Source organism: Hylobates moloch, unplaced genomic scaffold (genome assembly GCF_009828535.3).
Source record: "Hylobates moloch isolate HMO894 unplaced genomic scaffold, HMol_V3 SCAFFOLD_14, whole genome shotgun sequence".
Lineage (NCBI taxonomy): Eukaryota > Metazoa > Chordata > Mammalia > Primates > Hylobatidae > Hylobates > Hylobates moloch.
In genome coordinates, this window is record NW_026652289.1 from 20,640,898 (window position 1) to 20,667,150 (window position 26,253).

At 37.1% G+C, this 26,253-nt stretch overlaps 1 protein-coding gene across 8 annotated transcripts in view; it reads left to right on the forward strand.

Moving 5' to 3' along the window:
- Positions 1 to 26,253, forward strand: part of MRPL39 (mitochondrial ribosomal protein L39) — a 227,299-nt gene that overhangs the window by 174,520 nt on the left and 26,526 nt on the right. Inside the window, exons 11-13 of one of the 8 annotated variants that reach the window (XR_009209758.1) lie at positions 12,338 to 12,433; positions 15,223 to 15,487; positions 15,858 to 16,294. The exons of 1 other annotated variant lie outside the window; for it this stretch is intronic. The gene's annotated coding sequence lies outside the window, so the exon portion shown is untranslated. Of the gene's footprint in view, positions 1 to 12,337; positions 12,434 to 15,222; positions 16,295 to 22,785; positions 22,906 to 26,253 lie in introns of those variants that run through there. 6 more of the 8 variants (XR_009209756.1, XR_009209757.1, XR_009209759.1 and 3 more) reach the window with 6 other exon arrangements.

A 26,253-nucleotide genomic window follows, 5' to 3' on the forward strand; every position in this document is an offset into this window, starting at 1 on the left:
TTTTTTGTTGTGTCTATTTGATTGTTCCTCTTTTCTTCTTTATTAGTCTGGCTAGAGGTCTATCTATTTTGTTAATGTTTTCAAAAAACTAGCTCCTTGATTCATTGATTTTTTGAAGGGTTTTTCGTGTCTCTATCTCCTTCAATTCTGCTCTGATCTCAGTTATTTCTTGTCTTCTGCTAGCTTTTAAATTGGTTTGCTCTTGGTCTCTAGTTCTTTTAATTGTGATGTTAAGGTGTCAATTTTAGATCTTTCCCACTTTCTCCTGTGGGCATTTAGTGCTGTAAATTTCCCTGTAAACACTGCTTTAGCTGTGTTCCAGAGATTTTGGTACGTTGTATCTTTGTTCTCATTGGTTTCAAAGAACTTATTTTTTTTCGTTTCTTTTCTTTTTATTTTATTTTATTATTATTATACTTTAAGTTTTAGGGTACATGTGCACAATGTGCAGGTTTGCTACATATGTATACATGTGCCATGTTGGTGTACTGTACCCATTAACTCGTCATTTAGCATTAGGTATATCTCCTAATGCTATCCCTCCCCCCTCCCCCCGCCCCACAACAGTCCCTGGAGTGTGATGTTCCCCTTCCTGTGTCCATGTGTTCTCATTGTTCAAAGAACTTATTTATTTCTGCCTTAATTTTGTTATGTACCCAGTAGTCATTCAGGAGCGGATTGTTCAGTTTCCATGTAGTTGTGAAGTTTTGAGTGCGTTTCTTTATCCTGAGTTCTAATTTGATTGCACTGTGGTCTGAGAGACTGTTATGATTTCTGTTCTTTTGCATTAGCTGAGGAGTGTTTTACTTCCAATTATGTGGTCAATTTTAGAATAAGTGCGATGTGGTGCTGAGAAGAATGTATATTTTGTTGCTTTGGGGTAGAGAGTTCTATAGACGTCTATTAGGTCCACTTGGTCCAGAGCCGAGTTCAAGTCCTGGATATCTTTGTTAATTTTCTGTCTCATTGATCTGTTTAATATTGACAGTGAGGTGTTAAAGTCTTCCACTATTATTGTGTGGGAGTCTAGGTCTCTTTATAAGTCTCTAAGAACTTGCTTTGTGAATCTGGGTGCTCCTGTATTGGGTGTCTATATTTAGGATAGATAGCTCTTGTTGCATTGATCCCTTTACCATTATGTAATGCCCTTCTTTGTCTTTTTTGATCTTTGTTGGTTTAAAGTCTGTTTTATTAGAAACTAGGATTGCAACCCCTGTTTTTTGTTTTTTGTTTTTGTTTTTGTTTTTGTTTTTGCTTTCCATTTGCTTGGTAAATATTCCTCCCTCCCTTTATTTTGAGCCTATGTATGTCTTTGCACATGAGATGGTCTCCTGAATACAGCACACTGATGGGCTTGACTCTGCATCAAATTTGCCAGACTGTGTCTTTTAATTGGAGCATTCTGCCCTTTTGCATTTAAGGTTAATATTGTTATGTGTGAATTTGATCCTGTCATTATGATGCTAGCTGGTTATTTTGCCTATTAGTTGATGCAGTTTCTTTATAGTGTCAATGGTTTTTACAATTTGGTATGTTTTTACAGGGGCTAGTACTGGTTTTTCCTTTCCATATTTAGTGCTTTTTTCAGGAGCTATTGTAAGGCAGGCCTGGTTGTGACAAAATCTCTCAGCATTTACTTGTGTGTAAAGAATTTTATTTCTCCTTCACTTATGAAGCTTAGTTTGGCTGGATATGCTATTCTGGGTTGAAAATTCTTTTCTTTAAGAATGTTGACTATTGGTCCCCACTCTCTTCTGGCTTGTAGGGTTTCTGCCAAGAGATTCCCTGTTAGTCTGATGGGCTTCTTTTTGTGTATAACCCGACCTTTCTCTCTGGCTGCCCTTAACTTTTTTCCTTCATTTCAACCTTGGTGAATCTGACGATTATGTGTCTTGGGGTTGCTCTTTCAAGACTTATCTTTGTGGTGTTCTCTGTATTTCCTGAATTTGAATGTCTGCCTCTCTTGCTAGGTTGGGGAAGTTCTCCTGGATCATATCCTGAAGAGTGTTTTCCAGCTTGGTTCCATTCTCCCTGTCACTTTCAGGTACACCAATCAAACATAGGTTTGGTCTTTTCACATAGTCCCATATTTCTTGGAGGCTTTGTTCTTTCCTTTTCATTCTTTTTTCTCTAATATTGTCTTCATGCTTTATTTCATTAAGTTGATCTTCAATCTTTGATATCCTTTCTTCTGCTTGATTGATTCAGGTGTTGATACTTGTGTATGCTTCACGAAGTTCTCGTGCTGTGTTTTGCAGCTCCATCAGGTCATTTATATTCTTCTCTAAACTGGTTATTCTAGTTAGCAATTCCTGTAACCATTTTTCAAGGTTCTTAGCTTCCTTGCATTGGGTTAGAACATGCTCCTTTAGCTCAGTAGAGTTTGTTATTACCTACCGTCTGAAGCCTACTTCTGTCAATTCATCAAACTCATTCTCCGTCCAGTTTTGTTCTCTTGCTGGCGAAGAGTTGTGATCCTTTGGAGGAAAAGAGGTGTTCTGGTTTTTGGAATTTTCAGGCTTTTTGGCCTGGTTTTTCCTCATCTTCACGGATTCATCTACCTTTGTTCTTTGATGTTGGTGACCTTCGGATGGAGTTTCGTTTGGACATCTTTTTTGTTGATGTTGATGCTGTTCCTTTCTATTTGTTAGTTTTCCTTCTAACAGTCAGGCCCCTCTACTGCAGGTCTGCTGAAGTTTGCTGGAGGTCCATTCCAGACCCTGTTTGCCTGGGTATCTCCTGTGGAGGCTGCAGAACAGCCTAGATTGCTGCCTGTTCCTTCCTCTGGAAGCTTCCTCCCCGAGGGGCACCTACCGGATGCCAGCCAGAGCTCTGCTCTATGACATGTCTGTTGACCCCTGCTGGGAGGTGTCTCCCAGTCAGGAGGCACGAGGGTCAGGGACCCACTTGAGGAGCTCAGCAGAACTTGAGCGCTGTGCTAGGAGATCGCTGCTCTCTTTGGAGCTGGCAGGCAGAAACATTTAAGTCTGCTGAGGCTGCCCCCATAGCTGCCCCTTCCCCCAGGTGCTCTGTCCCAAGGAGTTGGAAGTTTTATCAGTAAGCCACTGACTGGGGATGCTGCCTTTCTTTCAGAGATGCCCTGCTCAGAGAGGAGGAATCTAGAAAGTAAAACATCATTTTTCCAGTACATGATTCAAGGCTGCCCCGTCCCTCACCTGGATCAATAGATTAGCTTCCTGCATCCTTTTGACCCTTTTCTAATTTCTTATCTGCACTGTAGCAAAGCTAGCATTTTGAATTTCAAGCCTCATCATCTCATTACTCTTTAAAAATATTGAATTGTTTGTCATTTTATTGAGTAAAGTTCAAAAATTATTGTCCCAGAAAATCTAAGATAAAGTTTTAATTTCTGGACCCTAATTTCTACGCCCTATTTCACATCTGGCTTCTCCTCATTTAGCTATACAGGTCTTTTGTCTTGTCCTTGGTCCAATCATATGCTTTCTGGCCATACAATCTTTTCTCTTTACTTGCCCCTCTCCCTCCCACCCCTCATTCTCAGGACAGTATTCTCTTTCAGAGAATTTACCATAATTGGGATTTATTCATATAATCCTTTGATTATTGTCTGTGTCCACCTGCCAGATCAGAAATGCCAAGAAGTCTTAAAGGGCTTGTGTTTCTCTTTTCCTTCACTATTGCATCTCTGTTGTAGTAAATTGCTGGCACATAACAGAAGCTCAACAAATCAAGGCATTGTCTCAACAAATGCTCACATCAACCCTACCTCAGAAGTATTTTCATTCCTCAATTTCCATGTGCACCCAGAGAGGTTGATTTGATTCATCAACATGCCTAAGACTGCACAATCTGTAGAAGGAAGAATTTGGAACTGAAAGCAGGTCATGCTGTTTTTACTCTTCCACTCTACATTTTAGACCTCCCTGTTTCTTAAGCTTGGGGGCGGATAACAGGAACCATGTGACTATCCTACTCCACTCCCTCCTTTTTTTGTTATTAAATTGTACTGGAAATTTGGGCTTTCAGTGATTGTATTTTTTCTGAACATGCATTTTTTTTTTAGAACAATGAACTGACTAGTTTTTTTTAAATGAAATATGATTAAGAGAAAATAATCTCTAATGAGCCCATAACCGGGAACTCTGGATATTTTTTATTAAGTGGAAGAAAAATATAGACTTTGGCAATTGAGACAATCTTCATTAATAAATAAAAGGATTGTTCCAGATGTGCTACAAAATAAATACATTGAGAAGATGTGAAAAGCAAGATGGTTTGATACACAGCCAAAATTTTAGTGTCTCTATTGGTAATAATCAGAATAACTTGTTTGATTATACCATTGTGATTTAGTTGGATCACATACTATGTTGGTGTTTGGCCATTTGGGGCCACAAAACAACATTTTCTTATGGTTCAATCCCCAATAATGGGAGATTTTTCTCTCCCTCCTCTGTGTCCCAGGAAACGCGTCATTTCCCGTGAGCCCATTGAAAAGAGGCTGACTTTGGTTGAATTTGCTGACAAGTGTGTTGGTTCTTCTTTCTTCCCCATTTCTATATGTTTGTCCATCTTCCATGTGGAAGCTGTGGACTAGTTAGAGGTAATCTGCTACTTGATCAAAAAGGATAAAGAAGTTCATGAAACTTCAATGACCTCTGTACTTACAACTCTCTTTTAGAGAAAATGGCCTGAAGCAGCGTCTTCCTGCAAACTTTTGTATGACATTTACTCACATTGAGTGAAAACAATGGGTTCAATGGATTGTACCAGAAATCAGGAGGTAAATTGTACTAGTGAGAAGGAGATGAGAAATCATGCGAATTAAGAGAGATGATCTCAGTTTCTGATTTTCCAGTTCCCAATATATTTATAAGAGGTCTGGGTGTATTTTATTTTTCACTTGTGAATGTTTATGAAGTTGTCCTTTATAGTCTTCCAAAAAAAATGTTTTTATTTGCCCTCATTTGGGAAAACTTTTTTCATCACTGAATAATCCCTGACCAGCACAAAAATTAAATGGGGGTAATGTCATGTATATAATATAAACTCTAAAGATAATGAAATACATCTACTTAAAAAGAAAAATGTTCTTTCTCTTGTGGAACTTAGGTTTCAGAATGGAAATGTATTTTATATTGGCCAATTGGACTGGCTGTGAAAGACCAGTAACCAAGCAAGAGAAGTAGATGTTGCTTTAATGAGGTATAAACTATATCTTGTTAAATAGGTCTTACCTTAGACAAGTAGTATAAATGCACACCCAAACATCATTCATTTGCAATACAGAGGCATTTAGAAGTGATTCACATGGATTTTTTCCTTTTATTTTTGGAAAGGATTAATTTAAGCTTCTGCTGTGTATGGTCCTGTGGCTACATTACAAAATTCAGTTGTGAAGCTATAAAATGAATTAGTCTAGACCTCAAATCTTATTTCCTATGAAAAGCCTCGTACTTGTAGCTGTATGAACACGTGTTTTTGGATTTTTTTTTTCTGCTAGAATGGAGAGAACACACTGGAGATCACAAATGCATTTATTCTTTTTCACCAACTGTTTCATTGGCCTTAAAAAATACTAGGCTAAACTTAAGTGGTAAAGATCTGAAATAAAAAGATTCATCTTTATGTCTGAACAGCAATTTTTCATAGGTCTCTAATATCTTGCATTTCCTTATCTATGGATAAGGATATATGGAATTGATCTACATTTTCTTTAGTAATGTTTTCTTTGTTTATTGAGAACAGATATCTTCATCTCCTTCATGCATTATCCTTAGTAACAGATGTCAGTAGGATCCAGAGCCATTCTGGAACTTTACCAAGGATTAAGGATGAGCACAGATCACATCAAGAGTCTGTGAGAAGACAGTATTTCTGATTTAGACCCATAAAGACAGTATCTCATAATTGTGAGCAAAGATTGCATTTGAAGGATTATGTTTCTTTTTCCTGACAAGATGTTGCATACTATGGAATGTAAATTTTTATGATGATTGGAGAGGAACTGAGCTCCTTTCTAGCTCAGTTCCTTTCTAGCTCAGTCCCTTTCCAATCACCATAAAAATGGAAGCACAAACCTTCAACAAAATATATTCCTTAGCTGAGCTTGAGGTTTTGCATAGCCTCTCATTTATTCTTTCTAGAATCAGTAAAGTGCATTAGGACTCAGAAGACTCCACTTGTTCTATTTGCTCTCCATTGCATTATGACTTCATCAGGCACTGCTATTAAGGGGCACTGGTAACAAATGTATGTACTTTCTAAATACCTACGATGTAGTAGCTAGGTGGCTACATGTTGGGCAAAATGGGATAAGACAATATCACTTTAACATGCTTCAAGTACTATGTCAAGGCCTTACTATGTACTATTTCATTTTAATCCTAAAAGAAAAAACACTCAAAAGAAGGAATGATCGGGTACGTTTTATAGATACAGAGGCTAGAGTTCAGAGACATGAACCTGCCTGGCCCCCTCTGCACATAAACAATTATTAAGTAAGTGGATGTTTCAGGAGTCAAATCCAAGTTTATTTTGTTCCAAATCTGCTTCTCTTAATTAATATACTCTACTGCTTCCAGAAACCATTATTTACCTTTAAGTGACTGAGATTCTAATGATACTGGTAAACCTGTTAGTAATCAACCGAGCAGGTTACGATGAAAGAAAGTATAGACTCTAAGAGGCTATAGAGAAGGCACCTAAGCTGGGTTGACAGGATGAGACAAGGCATTCTGGAGAAGGTAATTGTGGTGGGGGAGTAACAGGCAACCCACAGCGATGGAGGGCAGCCATATTTCAGGCATTGGGCAGGGAGTGTGCACATTCTGGAAACAACACATCATTTCTGTAAAGTTGGGACCCAGAATGAGAATACGGGAGTGATTGAGGATGAGAGTAAAGAGTAGGAGCCTTGTATGGCATCATTTATAGCACCCTTAACAGGTTGGATTTTTCTATAAATCAATGGGAAGATGTTGATGATTTTATGAATAAGAGTAATATGATTAAATCTGAATTTTAGAAATATAACTTTGGAGGCCATGTGCAGATCAGATTTGGAAGTGACCACGACTGGAGGCAGGGACACCAGAGTTTTCTGTTAAAAACTGGTCCATGCAAGAAAAGATGACTCCTGAAATAAGACAGTGATCATTAGGACGAAGAGGAAGAGAAGATTTGAGGAATACTTAGAACAGAATTTACTGAATTTACTGGTTAAATTGAATGTGAAGAGGAGATGAATAAAGAAGAAAACACCCTCAAAGATGATAACTAAGTCTTGACTGAGTGATCAAGTGAATGGCTATACAGGAGGAACAGTTTGTTGTGAAAATGATGGGGTACGTCTACAGGACACCCAGAGAGGGAGGTTTAGGATTCTACATATGTATCTGGAGCTCTGTAGAGAGGTCCAAGCTAAAGATATGCTTCTGGAACTCATCAGCATAGAGGTGGTAGTTCAAGTCAGTAGAGAGGAAGAGACCTCTTAGGGACAGTGTGAAGAAAGAGAAAGGAGAAGATGAGCAAAGAAGCTCCAACATTTAGAGGGTGGGTGGAGGAAGAGGAGGTTGTGAAAAGCATGTGAAAAGCATGTAGGTTTATTAAATGACTATAGTCAATAAAACAAAGGGAGGTGAGAACGACTAGAAGGGATGAGGAGCAGCTTCCTATTCTACAGAGAAGTGAAAAAGTCTGAAAAGAATCTTTTGGATTTAGCAACAGAATGATGATTGAGATAACATTTCTCTTCAGTTTAATAATGTTTGTTCCTCAAGCTCCTCATGGTGATAGGACTTAGTGTGGTTAGAGTTGGCTCAGAAGAGAGGTGTAAGTTCAAGGTTTATACACCACTCCAATATTCACAAAAGAGGTGGCATAGTAGAAGAGATTTTTTTTCTCTTTGAAATACAATTATAAAAATAAATCTTATTTAATGTCTTTCTCTGTTTGTGTACCCCACCAAAGGAAATCAAGGGATTTCTCCTCATTAGAAGGAATTGCCCTAGGAGTAAGAATTTATCCCTTTCCACTTTCAGAGCCCCCTCTGAGCGTACACTATACAGCAAACATTGGATGAAGAATGTGTATTTTCACTATTAGAAGCTGTGAGTGTTCAAATTATATGTTAGTATATTAGCTTTAAGAACATAACTTCTACCACTCAAACAAAGTTAGAATTGTGTTCTTACACCTTATGACACTGAGCAATGAATCAGAAACAGAAATTTTCAGTGCATGAGCTTGAGTCAGATAGGTCTGTGTTTGGACACCACCTCACACTTTCTAGGACATCATGGGGAATTAATTTATTTTAGTTTCAATTTCTTTGTAGGGGAAGTGGGAATGATGATATCTACCTTGTAAGGTTTTCATAAGTATTTAAGGAGATAATGTACATTCAGCATTTAAACAGTTCTTTGCAAATAATCACTGCCCAATAAATGTTAACCAGTATTATTTTTATTCTAATTTTTAAAGTCAACCTTTCTTCTCTGCTTTGGGACACATCCTTGACTGTGGCTTTTCAGACATTGCTCCCACACCTTGCCACACTCCACTCTTCTTAGGGTCCTCAGTCTTTCCTTTTTAAATTCTTTCTTGTTACCAGTCATGCCCAGGGATCACTTGCCTTAAACAAATCAACGTTTTTCTTTGGATATTGATGCTTATTTAATAAACTTAAAATTTATTTCTTTTCATGATCAACTCTTATAATGAGTAGTCTACGCTTACTGTCATTTCTTTCATTTCGTTTTATTTGTAAACTTTGAAATTGAATCTTAGCCTACTGGAACATAGACTCCTGAAATGGCTCATTGGTGACATATTGCTAGTGAAAATAAATGGCCTTTTAAAATCTTCCACCTCTTGGGTCATTCAGCTGCATGTGATTTTCTTGAGAACCTCGTCTTTGAAAAACTTCTTACTCTTCTATTATGTGTCACCACAACATCCTCAATCTTTTCTTCACGGGTCCTGCTTTTCCCTCCCACATCACAGTCATTGGAGTTTCTCAAGGATTGGTCCTTAGCTTTCTCTTCTCCTTTTTACACCAATCCCTTCACAGAGTTTTATCTACTTAGAGTTTTTGCCATGCTCTTGATGATGAAAAGCATCACATCTACATCTGTGTTGTGACCTTTTAACTTGTACCCAACCTCCGTATCTGCAAATATGGGACCCCTAGAATTCCTGTCGTTGTCTCATTGTCTTCAGTAGATAAGCTCGACTTTCACCCTTTTTTTGAGCTTAACTATTTTTCAGTCAACAAAGACTTCTACCCTTAAAAAAGTTATTTTTTGGCTGTACCATTCAGATTAGAATCTGCCTTAAACTATGTGAAAACCCTGTCATCCCTAGCTTCTATGTGCTTTGAGGTCAGCACCCACATTTATATTTCTTGTGTGAAATTCAAATACTTCACAATTAACTACTGTGTCCACTTAAAAAAAAAGTCAGTGTTGTAGATGAAAAACAAAACATAGGTAAACATCAGATTAGAAATACTATTATACCCTAGAGTGGTCTAATACTTACTTGGGAATTTGTATTTATTGTCAGGCTAAAGTTTGTTTAATAATATTAATAGACATAATTAGAAGTGAGATTTAAGTGATTAAATATTGAGGGTCGTATAAAACAGACATACTAAACAAATGTTTATTTATTTATTTTGTTAATTACTTGGCACTTGAACTTAATATAATGTAATGCGCTTCTCCATAACTGGTTAAGAAATGAATAGGAAATTTTCAATTGAAGTATTAAATGGGATATTTAGCAAACATTTTATGAGCCACAATTTGAAGAATGTTGTTAATTCTCAATATAATTACTTTCATTAAAATCCAGTCAATCTGATTTGTGTAGTTAACTAGAAAAAAATGCTTGAGTAGTAAATTCTATGTTGAAGACATATTTTGCTTTGTGTGGTATTGAGCAAAGCTTTCTTAAACTTTCATGTTTTTCATTTGAAAAGATCCAGACTAAATCTCAAACAAATGGTAGATTTGGTAAAGTCAAATAAAACACTTTTTGGAACAGATCCACACAAAAAGGAAGCAATTTTTCATAGATCTGAACAAAAGGACTAAATTTCCCTTATTCCTACTTAGTATACAGCTCAATCTCAGTACATAGACTTGTTTTGTGTATTTTCTGGTTAAGAAATGACTTAAATTCTATTATGGATAGGGATACTTAGTTGGCCTCTTCCGGTGGTCAAATAATAATTTTGATACTATTTGGGGCTATATGTTAGTATATCGAAAGTCCAATTTGAATTATTTTCGACAGCTGAGTCACCACAGTGATTTTGCAAATGACTTTTATTTTTTTGCTTTGATTCCTCTATCACAATTCAAAGAAGGATTTTGATCAGACACTATACTAAATTATTTAATAATGAGAAAAATTTGAAGTCATTAACAAGAGAAAAGTTGAAAACTAATGAAGTTTATCAGAAATTTTGCCAAGAGAGAGATGAGGGCCAGAAGTGGCTGACTTACAGCTGAGACAAGTCAGCAGCATCAATGTTTTATCTTAGTCTATCCAAAAAAAAATGTGTCTCCAAGATGCCATATTTCTGCCTCCAGGTATCTGTTTTATTTGATGTGTTGCTACTGTACTTTCATTTCTTCACTTCTTTATTCTATCAAAAATATGTGTATTACAATTTGCAATTGTAAAAATTTGGAACCAGCCTGAATGATATACCATGGAATACTACTCAGCAATGAAAAGGAATGAAATAATGGCATTTGAAGCAGCCTGGATGGAACTGGAGACTATTATTCTAAGTAAAGTAACTCAGGAATGGAAAACCAAATACCATTGTTTTCACTCATATGTGGGATCTAAACTATGAGGATGCAAAGGCATAAGAATGATACATTGGACTTTGGGGACTTAGGGGAGAAGGTAGGGGATGACAAGGGATAAATGACTACATGTTGGGTACAGTGTACCCCTGCTTGGGTGATGGGTGCACCAAAATCTTGGAAATCACCATTAAAGAACTTATTCATGTAACCAAACACCCCATGTTCCCCAAAAACCTATTTAAATAAAAAATTGACAAATTAAAAAAATAAAATAAAATGAATTAATCATAAAAAAGCCCAAAACCAAAAAACAAAAATAAGTGTATTAAATACCAAATATGTGACCAGATACCAATGATTGGCATTGCCTCTAAAGCATGTGAAGGTGCAGCCCTGACTCTTGCTAAGTTCTTCTCATTCATCTTTACCCATACCTTATTCCCAGATGGGAGTCACTTGCAAGAATCACAAGATGTGAATGTGGGTTTTATACTTTGGGGATTGTGGGATTCATGGAAGTTACAGTTGGGAAAATATGTATCTGGCTTTTGAACCCATCATATTTCCTCTGTTGTCTCTATACTGGAAACACCAAGGAATTCAGTAAAAAGAGGTAGAACTTGGAAAGGCTGAAGCCCATTTTAAATAGATCAAGTCTTCCCAGAGTGGGGGAAGATGGCCATTGTGAATTACAAGACTAGGCTAATGATGCTGTGATATACATTTAGGTAGTAGTTGAGATGTAGAAGGTGGGAGACCCAAAAGGAAGTTAGCATAACTCTGTTTTATTATTCTTTTTCTTACTGTAATGAATCACCTAAGCTTCCTCTTTCAATTCATGGGGTAATCTTTAAATAACTACAGAAGAAGTGGGCATAATTATAGATAGGTTCATTCTTTTCAAGATATTTTTATTCCAGCTGTGCATTTCTTGATATTCTGTCTCCTTTCTCTCGCTCATTGTTCTTTATGTTTACACTCTGCATATTTTAAAAGAGTGATTCCTTTTCTTTGTAAATAATTAGAAATCATAGAAGTTTCTAAGTAAACACAAAATAAACAATGGGATGGTGTTTCCTTTTATAGTTAAAGTTATAAGATTGTAGAGAAAAATGATTGGAAATAGGTTGATTCCATGAAGCTAGGAATAGAAAGAATAGAAGGGAAGAGGATTTGCATGGCACTTTTGTGTGATATCTAAAATCCAGGTTATTTTCATCAGGGCTTGTCAGTCCTAAAGAACATTTTCTATGTAGAGAGGAAAGTCACTACTGCAGAAGAGATAACCTCTTAGGGTGCGTCCCCAGGGATCCCAGCTTCTTCAGGCTTCTCCGATCCAGTATAAGTTACAAAACTTACAATCAGTGGGGAATTTCCTTATTTGAAGTCTTGTCACTTCAGTGACTTTCTAAATAGAAATTAGAGAACCCAGAAAGGTTTTGAGAAAATTTTTAGTTCTTCCTGGCAATTGCATGTATATTTTTTTCTTTGTGTTATTTGGATGTGAGGAGCTGTCATTATTTTAGGAACAAATACGAAACAGTCTCTGGAAAATGGAATTTGATTTTGATTCAACAACAGGAGAATTCTACTGTTTCTCTCCAGCAGCTCCACGATAAAAGGTATGTTCAATATCATTGAGAAGAAAGGCTCCAAATGCTGCTTTTTCTTCACAAGTATCATTTGGAGTAAGTATAGTGAAGGCAAAATTTGAGTAATTAAGGGTATAAAATTGACATGTGCTTTGGTTTTCTTGATATTAAAAAAATGTATCCTATGGATAATCATCTAGAAGTTTACTTCAAATTTCCACTGACTTTCTTATGTAGAAACAGATATAATATTCCTTTTCTAAAAAGTGAAAAAGGGAAGTGACAAAGAACAAATGTTTCACAGTTCATTGATTATGGGACTGAAAATAAGAAGACTGCATGTGTGGCATGTGTGTATGTAAAAGTGAACGAGAGAAAGAGACACAGAGAAAAAGGTGTTTGAGGCAGAAAGGAGAGTTTTTGGTAATAAAAAAGGCTCATCTATACTTAAAACATAAAAGCTTAAAATAATGCAAAGTAGAAAAAAATGGCTATAGGGAATACTAAGAAGAGAGAAATTGGTGAGACAGGATATTTTCCATAACAATTTTTAAAGGTCATAACTATATTTTTATTTCCTAAGCTCAAAGCTCTATGATTATAAATAACTGACATGACTAGGTTCTGATCACAACTTTGAACTTAGTTAGATTTGATTTTTGTGTTTTTCTTCATCTATCTACCAAGTTGATCACATTGTTGATAAAAAGGATTTAGTAAAATTAATGTAATCATTTATAATAATATTAGATTAATGAATCAGACCAGAATAATTCTCTAAAATGGTTTAAAGTCATTTAAATTAAATCTATTCAAACGTCTTTATTCCAATGGTATTTTCCCAATATTCTATCTCTTTCCCCTTTTTCTTTATCATTTTAATTTAAATAATCAAAAATAGAGTGGTTAAAGGGACCATGTCAAGATACTGGTAAATTTGAAACTATTCTACTTATGTCAGAATTTTTATTAATACATTTGTGTTCAAATAGAAATCAATTTCCCAGCATAAATCTTTGATTTATAAATTGAATATAACTATATATAAATATAACTATTAGACCTCTTTTCTGATGCTCATAGATATGTAATATATTAGCAAACTCAGACATCACTTTTCTTCCTTTCTTGTTCAGTTAGCTATAGAATACAAAAAGAATGGTTTCATGCTGACTGATTGCTGTCTTTCATTCTAGTATATTTATAGACCTAGCATACATTTTGAAGCTTCAAAATGTTTTCCAATGTAATATAAATAGCAAATTTAATTTTGAACCTATTGATATTTGGAATAAACATGTAGCACAATGTTTGACCCATAGTAGATAATCAATTAGTTTTTATGGAAAGGATGAAATCTTCAAGTTGACTGTTCTAGAAAAATCGGCTAGCTGAAATTTGCTCCATGAAAATAGACTACTTTCCTGAACTTATATAGTATTTTGCAACTTCCTGCTGTAATTCAGAACTAAAGCAAGGCCTCTTAACTATAGATGTGTCTGAACCAATCTATCACCAATTCAACAAAAATGCTTTAAAAATAGACCAAGAATTATTCCTTTGGATAAGTAACTGATATACTAGTTTGTATGTAAATTAAAAAATAATTCAGACATATAAATTGAATGCTACCAAAGTATACAAAATTAAAAGTAAAAATAAAAAACCTAACCTTAAAGCACATGGCTGTTGTTGAATTTGGAATGTAGACAAGCTACTGTTGCTGTCAACAGTACTTGCCAAGGTCAGGTTCAACTAATGTTATGAGCAGGGCATCAAAACCACCCACCTTCACAAAAAGCACTTGCAGGCACCAGGCACCATGGGCACATATTCAAGAAGAGGCTAATAACTTAGAGAGAAGCAAAGGGACTCTCATATTTCCCGTTATTTCCATATTGTTTGTGATGAATAAAGCCTTAATATTCATAAATATCCAAATAATTCTAAATAAACTACTCAAAACATACTTTTTAGATGACAAAAACACATGTAAAATGATTTTTTTTCTGGAACATCAATTCCTTATGGTTTCAGGGAAGATAAATATTAAGTGTCTTAGAGATACAGTATGAAACCTCCTGGGTTTCATGTTTGCCACCAATTGATGAATCTGTCTTTTCTAATAAGAAATGCTTCTAATATTCTTGTAGGTTATAGAATTTAAAGAGATTATAAAAATCACTCCTTCCTTCATTCTTTAAATCATTTACCAAATATGGAGAGTCTCTTAAGTTTGTAGTGGGAGTAGAGAAATAAGAAAGACAGAAATAGTCTGTCTTCATGGGATGAAACATGAAAGTTATTACACCTAAAAGCTATGAAGAAAAAGCTATCATCAGTTCCAAAAGTTGGAGGAACATTTCAGTTAGACAGGAAGAATAAGTTCAAGAGATCTATTGTATATCATGATGACTATAATTAATAACAATATACTGTATACTTGAAAATTACTGAGTGTGAGGTAATGCATATGTTAATTTGTTTGATTTAGCCATTCCACAGTGTACACATAAAATTAAACCGTGTTGTACATCATAAATATATAAAATTTTTATTTGTCAATTCAAAAACAGTTGGAAGAAACAAACGAGAAAAACAGAAGCACACAGCATGGTGATTTGCTTTTCACTATGGTCTTTTTCATGTTCTTCTATGCACCTGTAACGCCCCCTTCAGGCATTCGTGTTCCACTTTCTAGGCTGGGCTCAGGGAGCCATCTCTGCCTTTTTCTAGTGCCTTGTGCCTGTGTATGTACCTCTCTCATTGTCCTCACTATGCTATTAAAATCGATCTCTTTATATGTCTGTTTCTATCAGTGAATTACACACTTCTTGAGAGTGGTGACAGATATTATCTTTCAACCCTAGCCGTAATGATGCAATTGAAAAGTGGATGAGTTGATTTGCTGAAGGTTGAATTCTTGGCAGGAGGCATGATGAAGAAAATCTTCACTTCTCTGGAGACAGGAAGTCTGAATTCTACTCTGTGGCTGCCACTTACAAGTTCATAGGAACTGAAAACAAGGACACCATGTGAACTTGTGTGACCACTTTCAATGCTGAGCCGTGGCAGATGCTTTTGGTACTTTGCATCTCTTCCTCTCGGCCCCTCTCTGATTTCAGCCACTGTGTCAGTGGACAATCCCTCAGAGTTCGGAGACTCATCTCTTGCTGGCAGCTATCTCCTGTTTTCCTGGAATTTGGCTCAGGAAATAGGACACTGGAAGAGGCAGGGATTTTTGTCCTGGGGCAATCATTAACCAAGGACAATGGGAAGCTGTTGGAGAAATTTTTCAGCCTCTTGTCTTTGGCGAGAAGTGGGAGAGGTGGAAGGGGATGACTGCAGGGCGTTTGGTTTGCTTCTCAGAGGGCCTGGCAGAAACAAACCCACATTTATAACACAGCCTTATGTTTCCTTTCCTTCTTCTCACTCTTCTGCTCATTTATTTCAGCTTCCTGATATCTCCTTCCAAATAAACCACCTGCCTCCAAGTCTAAGTCCTTGTCTTAGGCTCTGCTATTGGGAAGACTCTAACCAAGACACCAGCCTAAGCAGCAGGGTTCTTAAGTGGTACTCTAATAAGGCCAGTACTTTTCTGTTTTGTTTCCACATAACATGCAATATGATTTTCCTCCCAGCCTGTGCATGCATTTTCTCATTGATGGTTAGGTCCAGCCAAGGACAACTTGACTGACTTTTTTTTTTTTTTTTTTTTGTCATTGTCTTAGAATATCTTCCCTCTATTTACTAGGCAAGATTTATGTAATTTTTGTATTTGTCTCATTTGTTGACAGGGAACCCTGAGCAGAACACATGCACAAACTCATGCCATACCCTAAGGGACTATATTCCCCACATCTACTTGGAAATCTTCGGGATGCTCAATGGCAAGTACTATAAGTTGCAAGATTTCAAAAATATTCAGGAAGAAGAAATTTGTGAGCCAAATAGCTCCAAGTCATTTGGCCTTCTGAGGTTACGCTGTCCTTTCAAATACAAATTCAATAAATGAACCCTTCCTCCACAAATTCAATAAGTGATGCAGTTGGCTAATACCCTTTCTCGTATTTCCCTGAGTCAATGAGTGAAAAGAAGTGGGTACAAGATGCTCTTGGCTTATATATTCTCCCATTTGACAAACTTCCTAGTATCCATTTCCTATATCACTGTCTTTAGCTCTGGAGCTGTTATCCTCCTGGTACCTGTCTCCTGCCTGTAACAATTCATTCTAAGCCAGAAAGGAGTACCTTTCCTTCAAAACCTCTGTATCATCAACTCAGGGCTGCTACAGAGAACTTACTTTACCTGAAGGCTTGGTCATACAGCACAAATAAGGAAACGACCTCAAATAGAATAAGTGAATCACCTTTCCTAAGTTCATCAGCCATTTCTGCTCTAGGGGACTCATATTTTTTATGCTTTTTTTTTTTTTTTTTTGGCTCCTGGCCTGCTACTATTTTTGTGGGTCTGCTCTCTCATGCCACAGTCTTTTTTCCCTTTTCTTCAAGTCCTTAAATTCACCTCCCACCCATTTCAGACAAAACCTTTTTACAACACACATTATTACTGCATGTGGAACTTACTGATCATTTGTTAAATGGAACAATTTAGCTATTTAGCTTCCTTTGTGTCAACCTTCTCATTCCAGACTCTGCCCTAGACATTGTCTTTTGTAACAAAAAGTCCCAATAAAATGTTCTCTCAAACAAACTGCCGGTTGGCAATGCACATTTAACAATCCAAGAATTGGCAGAAACTTTGAAAATCACAGCTCTTCTTTAACTGTTTAAAGACAAAATTCTTAGGTGGTCTCGAGGTTGAAGCATTACTCATGACTGCTCTGTCAGGGGCTTTGTTAGAGGAAGCAGGATGGTGGCAGAGTTCTTTACCCCTTCTCGGGATATAAAATCTGCCGGTCAGAGTGGCCCCACCTGCCTCCCTCTCCTCCACAGTCAAACACAGCCTAGACTGCCTGATTTGGGGTGCAGTCCTACTGACAGCTCCACTTTATGTCTCTGGTGGATTTCTCAGGTTTGCATCATGGTCAGGGACCAGAATAAAAGAAAGTGGACTAGGAAATTTTTAGGGTCAGAAAAGCAGTTTTAAACTCATACACACTTTTTATCAAAATCTTTTTTTTGAGACAGAGTCTCACTCGTCGCCCAGGCGGGACTGCAAGTGGCACAATCTTGGCTCACTGCAACCTCCGCCTCCTGGGTTCAAGTGATTCTCCTGCCTCAGCCTCCTGAGTAGCTGGAACTACAGGCATGTGTCACCACACCTGGCTAATTTTTGTATTTTGAGTAGAGACGGGGTTTCACCATGTTGGCCAGGCTGATCTCGAACTCCTGACCTCAAGTGATCCACCCGCCTCAGCCTCCCAAAGTGCTGGGATTACAGGCATGAGCCATTGTGCCCGGCCAAAATCTGTTTTCTTGAGTTGGGCTTAAGGTGTGGCACTGACTGCTGTTGGACTGCTGCATCACGAGGCTAATAGAGGTTTTCTAAAATTCAGCAAGCCAGGCTCTAGCTTCTGAGGATGTGTGGGGTGGAAAATGCAGGGAGCTAGTATTGCTGAGATCTTCAGATTCTTTCTCTGAATACTTTTCCTAGACCCAATCTCTTTCTCCCTTCTTTCTGGGACTAATCAGTGACACAGATATTAGATATTTTGTGATTGTCCCATAGGTCCCTGAGGCTCTGTTCAGTTCTTTTCCCAGTCAATTTGCTCTTTGTTGTTCAAATTGGAAAAGTTCTATTCTACAACTTCACCGATCCTTTTTTACTCTCCATTCTGCTGTTGAGACTATCCATTAATTTTTTTTTAAGGTATAGTATTTTTCAATTCTGAAATTTCCATTTGGGTCTTCTTTATATCTTCTATCTCTTCACTGAGACTTTCTGTTTTTCGTTTGTCTCAAACACATTCATAAGTGTTTATTGAAGCTTTTTTATAATTGCTGTTTTAAAATTATTGTTAGATATTTCTGGCCTTTGTGTCATTTTGGTGTTGGTGTTTGCTGATTATCTTTTCTCATTTATGTTGAGATTTTCCCAGTTCCTAGTATGATAAGTGATTTTTGATAGAAACCTGGACATTTAAGGTATTATGAGACTCTGGATCTTATTTATCTGGTATAACAGTCTTCTTCTGGTAATGCTTTGGTGGGTGAAAGGGGCACTGTCTCCTTAATTCCAGGTGGGGCTACAAGTATTGAAGTCCCAGTTCCCAAGTCAGCCTCTGTTGACTCCTGAAGAGAGGCAATTCTTATTACTGCTGAATGGGCAGGAGACTTCAGGCTTTTCCCTGGCTCTCTGTGACATCACCCTGGCATGGAGAGGCAGGAGTGGCTCCACTGTCACTATGAGACAAGGATGTCCTTTTTACCATGGAGCTTGTTCTAAGTTTCCTCTAGACTTCCTCTGTTGATAAGCTAGTGGGGACTGGAGGAGTGAGGCTGGAAGTCCAGCCTCCCTGCCAACACCTCAGGGATGAAGGTGAGGTCTTCTCATTGCCTGGCATCATAAAAACCTCTGCTTCCATCTGGGCTTTCTTTGATATCACTCTGGTAGGAGGCTTGGGGTGCCTCATTAGAGTTAGCAAAGGTGCCCAACTTGGCCTTTGTTTGGGAGCATACAGTTATTTTCTATAGTGCCTGGCTAGAGTAGAATGCTTATTTCTAAAAATTTTCTATCTTTCCAGGATGCTCTTTTTTGGATAATAAGAGCAAGCTTTCTTTTATTTTATTTTATTTATTTTTTTTATTATTATACTTTAGGTTTTAGGGTACATGTGCACAATGTGCAGGTTTGTTACATATGCATCCATGTGCCGTGTTGGTTTGCTGCACCCATTAACTCGTCATTTAGCATTAGGTATATCTCCTAATGCTGTCCCTCCCCCTCCCCCCACCCCACAACAGTCCCTGGAGTGTGATGTTCCCCTTCCTGTGTCCATGAGTTCTCATTGTTCAATTCCCATCTATGAGTGAGAACATGTGGTGTTTGGTTTTTTGTCCTTGTGATAGTTTACTGAGAATGATGTTTTCCAGTTTCATCCATGTCCCTACAAAGGACATGAACTCATCATTTTTTATGGCTGCATAGTATTCCATGGTGTATATGTGCCACATTTTCTTAATCCAGTCTATCGTTGTTGGACATTTGGGTTGGTTCCAACTCTTTGCTATTGTGAATAGTGCCACAATAAACATACGTGTGCATGTGTCTTTACAGTAAAATGAGCCCTTAGTGGCTTAGTGAGAGAAAACCAGATTGCAGCAGGATGGGGAGTGACTAGGAGGCGAGCTAGAGACTACAGGGAATGCAGCCACTCCTAAGAATCTTAGTTGTCGGGGCAAGAAGAGAGATAGTGTAAGCATCTAGAAGAGGAAAAAAATGTCTTTTTTATTATTATACTTAAAGTTCTAGGGTACATGTGTGGAACGTGCAGTTTTGTTACACAGATATATACGTGCCATGGTGGTTTGCGACACCCATCAACCCGTCACCTACATTAGGTATTTCTTTCAATGCTATCTCTCCCCTAGCCCCCCCACCCCCAACAGGCCCCCATGTGTGATGTTCCCCTCCCTGTGTCCATGTGTTTTCATTTTTCAACTCCACTTGAGACCATGGCAAGCTTAAATATTTCTGGAAGAGCAATACTATTTTACAAAAAGTTAAAAATAGAGAAAAAGAGTTTTTCCTAAATGATGCCTCATCTGTGAATTGTGATGATTTCCAATTTGGCTTAAAAGGCAAATTTAATATACAAGTACTGACTAGGACAAGAGCCTAGTTGTATGATTTTAAAAAAGTAAAAAACGAAAATTAAGTAGTATGTATTATGGAGACACTTGGGTAGAATGGACAATACATTCAAAAGGTTACCATCTAAAAATCAACTTGGGCTGGAGGTTTAGAAATAGAAAAGATTTTGAAGCTTACCTGCCTTACCAAAGTAAGGGAGTTACTTAGCCTTTCCAAGCCCATGCTTTCTGTCTGTAAAAAGGGGATTATGATGCTGAATTTGAATGTTTTTATGTTTGTGAAGAAGAGGTAGTCCTTGTAGAGTTCCTGGTATGGTTGATGTACAATAAATGATAGTTCATATAAAAGACGTAATAGAACACAGGCCTTGAAGGGCAGAGAGGCTTTTATGCTGTCATGCTTTGCACAGAACAGTTGTTCTGAGAATCAGGAATAAAAGAGAAGTGAAATGCACACTGTGAACAAAATATATGAAGCTACAGAACATATGTGAGGGAAGATATGTTGGGTCCACATGTCATGTAGGAAAGTTTAACTGTGTTCATATTAGGAAAATCTGGGAATCAGATATGTGGAAGCTAACTCATACCCTGTAATTTATGATATAAATGGTAATTATATTTTCTATCATAACAGGTACAAATCTCAGTCCAAACTAAATGAGGTGTGTAAGAAACATTATTTTTCTATATATCAATGGAATTTTTCTTTGAATCCTCCATTTCCCTAGGATATCAGACACTAAAACTCTTTCTCTTTTCCCTGGGCTGTGTTTAAGTTCAAGGGAGACTTATGTAAGTGTGAGGTATTGCATGATCTTGTCCTTGAGCCATCTGTCCACACAGATATCTGCTGACCAATCCATGGTGCCACTTGGTCCTTGCTCACCAATCCATGCAGTAAACTGTCGAGACAATTCTCATTCTTGTCTACCTTGGACTTCAGGTCTAATGGATCACTCTGGTACTTTCATGCTAGGCTTGAAAACTGGGGCATCATTCCATTTCTTCCATGCTATTCTCTGGCAAAGGATTTATTGTGGGACTTATCTATGACCCTATTTGCCTTGATATGGAATGTGGGGCTGTATCACTTCTTGGGGTTTATTATCTAAGAAGAGAGGCAAATATCCAAATTTATTCTCTGGCTTTAATACTAAATTGGTGTCTTGCTCCTTCACTGAAATTCTAATTTGGAGAGTGGAGTCAATGTTCTGTCTCTAAACCACCTTAATTTGTTTTTCTTCTGCTGTTCCCTATGTTTTGAGTCTTCTGGGAAAATCCCTTCCTGTTCACATCTTGATAGGTTCCTCCCAAATTCATTTTTGCCCCTAAAAATAAACCCCTTTTAGCTTTAAGACTTTGGAAACATATAAATCAGAGACTTAGGGGAAGTTTCTTTTTTGCACCCTACCCTGTCACACCTGCATCCTCAGGAAAGAACTCAGAATGGACTATTTGCCTGAATTGGCTGAATAGATAGGAAAGGGAAAGTGGGAACTTTAGGGAAAAATAATTTATGATTCAACAATTGGTGACAATGACAATACATTGCGTTACTTTACAACTTGCTATACAATTGTAAATTGATAAAGACCCTATATCGGTCATTTCACTTTGGCTATTTTCCTCCAGCAATGCACCTCAGTACATTTTTATTCATTTGCATTCTTCATTTTCATGTCTTGGAAAAAAAATTTCTGTACAAATTCCTTTAGTTTAACTAATCAAAATTTAGATTATTTGGCAGAAATGTTAGTGTCTGGCAATCACAATTCTGAGATTGTAGTGGCAACATTTTAATACGGTCGTGTGGGTCTTGCCGTTCATCTTACAAAGGAGATTACTTCAACCCAGACTTTTTTCTCCTGGAATATTCCTGGAAAATCAATATTGATTCTTGTTCAAGGTTTCTTGGTCACTTCTCAGTGACATAAAATCACTTTTGGAAGGTTTGTGCAAAGTTGTGTAGCATATACTATGTTAATATTTTATTCAATATAAATATTTTATCCAAAAGTTACCAATTCTACTGTCTTGTGTTGCCATGTTGAAATTTTTTTTGCATTTTCTTTGCATGCCAATTTTTTTACTAGTACTATTTCTTAATATTACATGTTTACCTGTAACATGTATTTTAACTATTTTCATATGCTGTCAATAGAAACATGCACATTTTGTACATTGTGCTTTTTTTTTTTTTTTGGTGGGACATATGCAGTGTGACCCAGTTGTTTTCCATCATTTCGTTGTGCTGAATTAGGAATGTTGGTCATATCAAACATTAAAAATGACCATTTTTAAATTAAAATTAACTTATAAGTGTTTATAAGAGTATAAGCATTTAAAATAACTTCATGCTGTGAAGTGATCTGAGATTTGTAATATTTTTGTCATGAACTGTACTGCTCCTAATTATTGTAATAAAAATAGTTATGGTAAAAAAATTTTATTCAATATAAAAATCAATTAACGGGTTGGTAGATTTCCACTTTCAGTCAGTGCCTTCATAGAAATACATTCCTGATCTAGCTATGTAAAACGAACAACATGGATGAGTTCCATTTGGAAGGAGATTTTCTATTTATAAGTGCTTTTATTCGCCAGGGAGTTTCTCTACTAGATATCCTCTCCACACGAGCCTTAAGGTAATAATTTACCAACCCCCGAGACACCTGTGGGATATGTTCTAACACCAGTATTTTCAATGACACAACACAATATGACGTGAGTATTTAATATTGCTTTTCTAAATGTCCAAATATTTAGACAAATATGTCCTAGGCTTTGGACATAAATCTTCAGTACTGGATAGAGGAATTTATAATTAATAGTAGTACCACCCTTTGGGAGGAGTTATACATGTATTCTGAGTGGGTATGATGTTATTCTTGAATAACTGATATCTTGGGGCCATCTGGCATTTTGTGGCTAGTCACTGCATCAATACCATATGGTGAAGTGTCAGGGGCAGGAAACTGTGGTTTATTTCATTTGCCTTGATAATAAAGACTCAGAAGTCAGTAACTGCTTGACAGTCTTGAAAGTGTCCTCAAGTTGGAGAGCAATGAAATAATGAAAGGGTTAGACAATAAAATAATGAACAGGTTGAGCAAAGAATGAATGTCTGTGTGTGTGTGTGTGTGTGTGTGTGTGTGTATGTGTGCATGCAACACATAGAGTTGTGTCAAGGATATGTGAAGACCTGATTTTGTCTCTGGAGCAAATAAATTATAGTTGGTGTTACTGTTAGGGGTAACAGTGAAATAATTCAAGCAGACAAATATTTTGAATGGTAATGAGTTCATTTTTCTCTTTCCACCTGATGTGGAAAAGTGAGGGTGACCTTATGAACTCTGTCTCTGAGTATGTCCAATATTAGTCCTGCAGTTAGGATTATTCACCTAGGATCTCACAACAGGAATCCCAGATATCAGGGCTTTCATCAGAAGCATTGAAGCATTCTGGGGGATTCAGAATTTCCAAACCACTTAGCCTAGAGTGCTTCTCAGTAGGTATCAGTTTGAATATTTGTAGTAACATCTGTAATGATCAAAATCATTGCTATATATTTGGACCAGAACTTTAAATACAGGTCTTACCATGTTATTGTATTTATTTTAAATTTCTTTGTCTTTTTAAGTGTTATATTATTTTAAATTGACAATAATTTTATATATTTATGGGATACAATGTGATGTTCCATGCATACATAGTGGAATGATCAAATCAGGAGAATTGGCATATTGATCACAAGTATTTATCATTTCCTTGTAATGAAAATCCTCTTTTCTAGCTTTTTGAAATCTACAATACCTTAATATTAATATTAAGTTATTAATATTCACTATAGTTACTGTACTGTGCAATAGAACACCAGAACTGATTCCTCCTATATAACTGAAACATTGTACCCATTAACTGTCTGCATCCACATCATCCCTTCATCCCCTGCCTGTAAAACCACCATTCTACTCCCTGCCTCTATGAGTTCAGCTGTCTGAGATTTCACATGAGTGAGATCATATGGTATTTGCTTCCCTGTGTCCGGCTTATTTCACGTAACATAATGTCCTTTAGGTCCATCCGTGTTGTCACAAATAGCATAATTTTATTTTTTTAAAAAAGGCATATACATATAAAGTGGGTTTGCTAGATGATATGATATGGTAATTTTATTTTTAATTTTTTGAGGAACCTCCTTATTGTTCCAAAATAGCTGTGCTAACTTACAATACCACCAACAGTGTATAAGGGTTTCACATCCTCCTCAACGCTCTGTGGGTATATAGTAGGCTTATGTATTTATAAGGTTCACGAGATGTTTTGATACAGGCATTCAGTGTGAAATAAGCGCATCATGGGGAATTGGGGTATCCATCCCCTCAAGCGTTTATCCTTTGAGTTACAAACAATCTAATTACATTATTTAAGTTTATTTAAAATATACAATTAAGTTATCATTGACTATAGTCTCCCTACTGTCCTATCAAATAGTAGGTCTTATTCATTCTTTCTAAATTTTTGGTACCCATTAACCACCCCAACCTGCCCCCCCAACCCCTCACTACCATTTCCACCCTCTCATAAACCATTCTTCGACTCTCTATGTCAATGAGTTCAATTGATTTGATTTTTAGATCCCACCATGTGATGTTTGTCTTTGTGTACCTGGCTTATTTCACTAAACATAATGATCTCCAGTTCCATCCACGTTGTTGCAAATGACTGGATCTCATTCTTTTTTATGGCTGAATATACTCCATTATGTATATGTACCACATTTTCTTTATCTATTCATCTGTTGATGGACACTCAGGTTGCTTCCAAATTTTAGGTATTGTAAACAGTGCTGCAAGAAATATAGAAGTGCAGATATCTCTTTGGTATACTGATTTTCTTTCTTTTAGGTATATACCCAGCAGTGGGATTGCTGGAGTATATAGTAGCTCAATTTTTAGTTTTTTTGAGAACCCTCCAAACAGTTCTCCATGGTGGCTGTACTAATTTACATTTCCACTACCAGTGTACAAGGATTCCCTTTCTCCACATCTTAGCCAGCATTTGTTATTGCCTGTCTTTTGGATATAAGCCATTTGAATTGGGGTGAGATAATCTCTCATTGTAGTTTTTATTTGCATTTCTCTGGTGATCAGTGACGTTGAGCACCTTTTCATGTGTGTGTTTACCATTTGTATGTCTTCTTTTGAGAACCATCTATTTAAATAGTTTGCCTATTTTAAAAATCAGATTATTAGATTTTTTTTCTGCAGAGTTGTTTGAGTTCCTTATATATTCTAGTGATTAATCCCTTGTCAGAGGAATAGCTTGCAAATATTTTCTCCCATTCTTTGGGTTGTCTCTTCACTTTGTTGATTGTATCCTTTGCTTTACAGATGCTTTTTAACTTGATGCGATCCCATTTGTTCATGTTTGCTTGGGTTGCCTGTGTTATGGGATATTGCTCATGAAATCTTTGCCCCGCCCAGTGTCCTGGAGAGATTCTCAATGTTTTCTTTTATTAGTTTCATAGTTCGAAGTCTTAGATTTAAGACTTTAATCCATTTTAATTTGATTCCAAAGTGCCGATCCCAAACTTGAGTGCCTGCAAACCTCCCACCAAGGGCCAAAGTGCTCTTAGTCCATAAATAAACTTGAAAGGGAGTCTAGGCCTTAAGGACTGCGACTCATAGGCAAGTCCTAGGGCTAAACTAAGCCCAGAGACAGTGGATTGTGAGGGGCATGTGACATACTGAGACACCAGCTGGGGCAGCCAAGGGAGTGCAGCATTACTCCTCCTCTAGCCCAGAGATGGCACAACTCACAGCTCCAAAAGAGACCCCTTCCTTCTGCTTGAGGAGAGGAGAGGGAAGAGTGGGGAGGACTTTGTCTTTCATCTTGGATACCAGGTCAGTTACAGCAGGATAGGGCACTGGTCAGAGTCAAGAGGCCCCTGTTTCAGGCCCTAGCTCCCAGAAGACATTTCTAGACACACCCTGGGCCAGAAGGGAAGCTGCTGCCTTGAAAGGAAGGACCCCATCCTGGCAGCATGTATCTCCTGCTAACTGGAGAGCC